Here is a 7617-nt window from a genome sequence, read left to right on the forward strand (position 1 = left end):
GTGGTAACGGACCCAAATGAGGTTCTAGCTTTTTTATTAAAATTATTGAATTGATAAATAATTCCCTCTAAAACAAGAAACTTTTTTTTTAAATGGAAAAAAAAAGAATTGTTGTCATTGTTCACTTGAATTGTTTGAATTTTACAATTTTGAGATACGCTTTCGAATTACTTAACGTAACTACATAATATATTCAGGTAATTTTATTTTTATGTTGATATTTAAAAAAAAACTTAAAGTACAGTTTTAAACTATAATAACTAGTACAATTATAGCTACAATTCAATTTTATCTTTTAATACAATTTTAAAGTATTACGTAAAATAATAAATCATATATGTTTACGTATAAGACACACTTTATTATATTCAACCGTACCTCTTAATATTTCGAATTTAAAAAAAACCTTACCGCCTCTATTGTTTTATTTGATTTCTATTGATTTTTTTATTGAATTTTTAAAATTGTAAAATGGGGGCCTCCACACTTGCAATTTGAAACCCACAGTATCAATCAAAAAAATTAATAAAAATGTTTCCTTTTAAAGATTGAAGAATTCAATTCAACAAGAAATAATCAATCGAAGATTAAAGTTATGAATCGCAAATGAAAATGCTATCTTAGCATGAATATTTTTTCAAACGATTAACATTTTTTAATCACATCTTATTTGTTCATTTTGTTGATTTTTATTTCTTATTTTACTTAAAACGATTATTTTCTATAAAAAATTAATCAAAAGCTATATTATAATTAATTTTCATACTGATAAGGTTTTCGGTGGTGAGGAATGTATTTTTTTTTTCTAAAGATGTTATCGAATTTAAAATATATATATATATATATATAAAATTTAAAATATATATTTAAAATATATATATATAGTATTAAAAGGGTGAGGCTATGTTTTATCTGAATGTTTGTAGTAACCCTACCATCTATTAAATACATGAAACATCAAGTGGGGTTTGTATTTTATTACAACCAAGAGTAAAAAAATGAGAAATTTAACAGGAGAGTCCAAATTTACCTTTTTCTGTAGAAGAATGAAAAATTTGTAATAAAATCCTTAATTTCCTTTATATTAAAAAATACATGTTTTCTATGTAATCCGGGAATCCGAGAATTTTTTATCTAAACTATATTTATGATTATGATACAAATAATAATAGTATTTTTTACGCATGAGTGTTCTTTTGCACGGTTGGCATTTCGCTGATGCTCAAATTCAAAATGTCTGAGTTTAATTTATAGAAGTTTATAAATAAATATTCTGAAATGAATAACCCTTTGATTATTATTAAATTTTGTTTTATAGTACGTAATTCCAGTATCCTCGTCAAGTCATTAGGAGCAACACATACACGATGAACCAACTGTTAATTCAGGGAAATATTCATGGAAAACCAAATGCAGTAAGACGCCGAACCCGTTTAACTTGAACGGTTCCATGACAACTCAACACAGTGACAATTCAACACACTTTTAAAAAGTGATATAAAGTCATTAGAAACGATGAAAAATATATATTTTTAACCTAACCTAACCTAACCTACTTAACCCAGTTAATAAAGTTTTTGTTTCATCACTTTCCATGACTTTATATAACTTTTTAAAGATGTGATGAATTATCATTGTTTCGGGTTAAATCCTGCATGGTGAAAATATTTAGATTCTGTGGATTATGTGAGTTTATTTTCCGATCACCTGGAATATATAGTTCCTTTTCTGTTTTCCTTACCGAAAAATTATAAATTGACAGCAATCGTTATATTTATAACGTTTGCTGTCTATTTATCAATTTCGCTATTATTACAGTATAAATTTTATATACATTTTTAACCGGGAGAGATTCTAAGTTTTGTTATCGGCTGGTGAAAAATGATGTATCCCTTTTAAAAGGGTAAGTAAGGTAACTTTTTTGTAAAGTCGTTTCTCACAAATTTTAATAAAACCTACCATAAATTATTTAAGAATTCACATACCTACAAGGCCAACCAGACAAAACCATTTTTTTCATTTGCCCGCGTGCAGAACCAACCTTAGAAAAAATTCTCCAATCCCCCGTATATGCGCGCAATATAACACGCAATTTAATAATATCGATATTCTTAATAATACTCTTGTGAAATACCGAAACGAAGTCAAGCGCACGACCACAAATATTAATTAAATTAATGCACAGTTATAGAAAAGGTACAACATGAGCGTCTCCTGTCCCCATCCCATCTTCCTCTGCCTCTTGCCCTTTCCTATTCCTTCTTCCTTCTAATATATTTAAATGATTTTTATTTTTTTTGTTAATTTCATTTTCATTTTCAGTTAATGGTTATAACCAATTAAAATCTTGTATTATATCACATTAACCAACATTAGCATAAGAAACTATTTTGGCTTACCTCATATGTAACCTCTTGTATAACTAATCCTGTAAAAAAATGCTGTTTGTTTCTTACAATAAATAAATAAATAAATAAATAAATAAATAAATAATGCTAAAATGGTTTAGTAACTATTTGTCAAATCGTAAACTGTTTGTTAAAATAAAATCTTGGATGTCGAAAGCTTTCCGGGCTACCAGTGGCCTACCGCAAGGTAGTCACCTTGGCCCGGTTTTGTTCCTCATTTTCATCAATGATATAACCAATTGCTTTAACGATGTCGAGGTATTGCTCTTTGCAGATGACATCAAACTATACAAGAAAATAACTGATATAAATCATTGCCATATACTACAGTCAAATATTAGTAAGTTTAGAGATTGGTGCATTTAAAATAATTTATTTTTAAATTTAGTAAAGTGCAAAACCTTGACTTTCGAAACAAAAATCCTGTTTTATTCGAATATTCCATCAATAACATAGCTTTAGAAAGAGTCACGAAAATGAGAGATCTTGGAATTATTTCGGACGAAAAACTAAGTTTCACCAATCATGTCCATCAAATTGTGAACAAAGGTATGAAAACACTAGGCTTCGTATTAAGAACAACTAAAAACTTTAATTCTTTACAAGCCATTAAACTATTATACGTATCTCTAGTAAGAAGTCTAATTGAATATAACTCAGTCGTTTGGTCTCCATCTTATAAAATTCACATTAACAACATTGAGCGAATACAAAAAAAAATTCTACGTTTTATAAATTTTAAATTAAATATCCCTGTCGAAGACATAAAATACAATTTCTTATTAAATACTCTAAAAATACATACATTAGAAGATAGACGTAAAATAAACGATTTAACGTTCTTATTCAAAATACTTAACTCTAAATTCGACTGTTGTGAACTCCTGCAACTTATAAACATACATACACCCACAGTAACAACAAGACAAAATACAATATTCTACAGCAGCACACATAAGCGTAACTACATTGCCCACTCTCCGATACAACGACTTCACACCGTGGGAAATCATTACTTGGGTGATGTTGACATATTCAATACGAACTTGGCAAGTTTTGTGGATCATTTAAAAAATTTATTTCAACAATACTCCTAAACACATCATGTAAACCTACAAATAGCTGTAATTTTCTGTTTTTGTTTCTTGTGTTTGTATGACTTTGTCCATAGCTTTTATCAAATGTAATTTTTTTTGTAACTTTTAAAGTATCTGTCAAATTAAAATTATGTATACTACCAACCATGTAACAGCCCTCTAGGCGTTAAATAAATAAATAAATAATTATATTTTGGTAATAAATATTTACAAATTAAATTAAACTTTTCGGCATCAGAACGTTATTTTGATAGAACAGAAATATTTTTAAACGAATTTAGAAAATTCGGTGCAATGTTGCATTTATAGGATGCTATTAATAATTTCCCACACCAATTGTCAAGAGTTTCAGATACATTCATCTACCCTAGTGAACGATCACTATTTATGATTGAATCCTAGAGGTACTTGAAATGGATTTTTCTACGTTCAGTATTGACCTGTACCGAAGTTGTAGATTTTCTTGACCCACCTTTATGGTAGCTTTAACGTTGTTGGTATGGTAAGCTATTTAACATTTATAAAATAAAACAAAGAATTTTATGATAATGTTAATTTTTTCAATATAATATAATGGCTTACCGGTTTTGTTTATATCTACGTAGTTTTATACCTACGTTAGTTTATACCAAACTAAGTTTTTTACTTACCTAAGTTTATACGTAATAATAATAATAACATGGCATTTATAAAGCGCAGTTTAGTGTCATTTCACTTCAAGTGTGCTTAACTATAACAAACTTAAAAACTATAATTCAGTATTAGTGGTCAGGTTCTTAAAATTATTCCTACAGTGTGCCTTACCCAATACAGATCTAATATTATAACATTAAATATGCTGTTTATACAAAGTGATGACAAAACTTAGAATAACAATAACAGCAGGACAGGACAAAACAAGAATATTAAAACTAAAAAATAATATAAAACAGAAGGCAGTTTGTGTTCAGAAATGAGAATCTTTTGAGCACCTAAGTTTATACCAACCTAAGTTATGTTTTTATACTTACCTACGTTTCATCAGAAAAGTATTTAACAGCTGAAAGCCACAAAGCTATTTTATTTATTTAATACTAGCTGAAGTCCCCGGCGTAGCCCGGGCTTTATGTAGAGTTTTTTTTATCAGATGTAGATGTTAATTATTGTCCTTTTGTGTTGGACGTCAAGTGTGCAAATTTTATCAGAAAGTACCAAAACGATGCTTTAAGGGGTGAGCAATGGAAACGGGGTGGTATTTTAAAAGCTCGTGGAGACAATGACCTTCCTCTTGTTCTGGTAGTTTTCTCCAATCTCGTAATAAACTGTACATTTGTATCAAAAAATAAAGCCAAGCAGCCCGCCCGCCCATCACAGACAACCTAATTTAGAGAGATAGAAGAAAACATTATAACTTCCTAGTCTTCATCTAACCGGTTTCCTTATGTATCCCATTCCCTTTCGCCTCACAACATATCACAATTGGAGGTGCCATCAGTGTTGCCAAGTTAGCATATTATATGCTAAATTTGGCATAATTACTCCATGTTTAGCATAACTATTATGCTTTTAGCATATAGCATATTTATTTGGCTAATTTTTACAGAAGCATGAAAATAATAAAAACCAATTTTTTAACTAACAAAAATGATATCGATTGAAAAACTGGTGTCTCAATGGAGAAACATAGTTCACATTAAATGGGAATCCTTGACTTCCACTGTAGAGTTTTGGAATGAAGTCATGCAATATAAAGATGCAGCTAATAATAACTCCTTCGGTGATTTATGTCAGTTCGCAATGTCTATTTTAACATTGCCGCATTCAAATGCGGACATTGAACGTGTATTTAACCAAATGAGTCTGGTCAAAACAAAACTCGTTTGGCGGTGAGAACCCTGAATGCCATTTTTTACGTGAGATTTGGCCTAAAGAGAGCAGGAAAGTGCTGTTATTCTTACACTGTTCCTGACGAAGTACTACGCTGCATTGGAACCAAAGAAAGTTACGACTCCGTCTCTCAGCCTTCCACATCAGCTGCTGTTAATGAAGAAGATGAAGATGAAGATATTGATATTTTATTTCACTGATTTTATTTCTAAGTTAAATTTATGTTAGCTTTTTTTTGGCATTTTTTAAACTAATTTAGCATTTTTCTGGAATATTTTTCCCATCACTCTATTTTTCAACAAATACCAAGTTAAATTTATGTTGGCTTTTTTTGGCATTTTTTAAAGGAATTTAGCATATTTCTGGCATATTTTTCCCATCACTCTAGCATATTTTGAAGTAGTTGAGTTGGCAACACTGGGTGCCATAGTTCCATTTTTATTTTTGTTCTGTTGTTTTCTAGGGATTGTGTAGCCAAATACATATTTTTAAATATAACTGATTAAGTAGTACAGTACTTGAGTCTTGTTTTCAAACATCCTGTGCTTATTTCCGGCTAAAAGAAAATTCCGGGATCGAAGCGATTACCGGATGCACCGATGAATTCCACTGTCCACACAAATATTTATAAAAATTCGTAATAATTCCGAGTACCGGATTCATCCGGCTTTGTTCTATTGGTTTATTTAAAACTCCGATCTATTTACACAGACTCTATTTTCATTTGTGCAAGAATAATGTGGGACCTATAGATCCAGGGCAGCCTCATTTCATCATCATCCTCATCCTACGTGGTCGAGGGGTAAAGCACTCGATTAGCAATCCGAAGGTCGCGAGTTCAAATTACGACGTGCACAAGTAAATTTTATTTGCTGAATTTGTGTTATTTCACAATTGATAAATTAAAAATAATATATAGTATCACCATGTTGTAAGACCACCATTCAGAATTGAAATGTTGCTTGAATTGGCTTTAGCCATATTTGGTGACCAAATCTAAACAGCCAGGTACTCCCCCACCTTCCTCTTCTCCATCTTTTTCCTCTACCCACTACTTTCAGCCCCAAACATACCCCAATTGGAGATGCCATAGTCTCTCTGGCTCCAGCCGGTTGAGAGCAGCTGGGACTCTTACGGTATATACATAAAAAAGATACTTTTTTGAAAATTAGTCGGGAAATAAGTTACACAATTAAAAATAAACTCTTTTGCCTATTGTAAAACTCTTAATTCTACAAAAAAATATTGTCTGAATGTGAGTTTCTGTACACACAACATGTACAGGTAAGAAATATTTAAATAATATATGTGTACGTACAGGTAAATCATTTCAAAGATTCTCTCGTTGTGTAGTGGTGTACTAGATGGATAAAAATATTTTTATTAAATTTAACTGAATTATTTCAGTTTTTAAAAATAATTTTGTTTTTCTTAGGAACCTGGAATTAGCTCGGCTTCGCCTAGCCTCATTTCACTAGGCCTCCCGAGGCGAGGCAATGCCTTTACGATGCTGATTCGTGTGCGTTGCAGTATGGAGTTTTGTACAGAGTTCTGAACGGCTCGAGCTGAGGGCATGCTGATATGTGTGCGATGATCTTCAGAAAGGACTGCGGGCGGACTGTTTCAAACAAGTTCGAAAAAATTTCAATACTCTCAGTTTGCACAAATACATTCAAATGTGTCCTCTTTAAAAATCTTTTCCTGTAGGTACCTACTCTTTAAATAATAATTTAAGTACACGTTTAGTTTGATTAAAAATGATCGGTTACCTGTGTTAATATGTTCTATTGACATATCGTCAAAGGAAAGTAATTATGTTAAAAGCGCTGTCACCGACGAAAATAAACTTTTTCTACGAATATATCCGGGACCAGTGGTTCTACGACATTAAACTTTTGCTACGAATATATCCGGGAACAGTGGTTCTACGACATTAAACTTTTGCTACGAATATATCCGGGACCAGTGGTTCTACGACATTAAACTTTTGCTACGAATATATCCGGGACCAGTAGTTCTACGACATTAAACTTTTGCTACGAATATATCCGAGACCAGTGGTTCTACGACATTATAATATTGGCATCAAAGTTTCATATGGGCAAGTGTTTTTTATGCATCTATAAAATTGTGCATTTTATGTCAGTCATGTATTAGCTTAGCAGTGTAGGCGTCTTTTTAAAATTTCAATAAAACGGTGACGGTTTGATTCCCATTGAGTTATCTGCCGTTTTACCTCAATTGTT

This window comes from Hesperophylax consimilis, chromosome 18 (genome assembly GCF_061612785.1).
Source record: "Hesperophylax consimilis isolate HC1 chromosome 18, BYU_Hcon_1.0, whole genome shotgun sequence".
NCBI classification, from domain to species: Eukaryota; Metazoa; Arthropoda; class Insecta; order Trichoptera; family Limnephilidae; genus Hesperophylax; species Hesperophylax consimilis.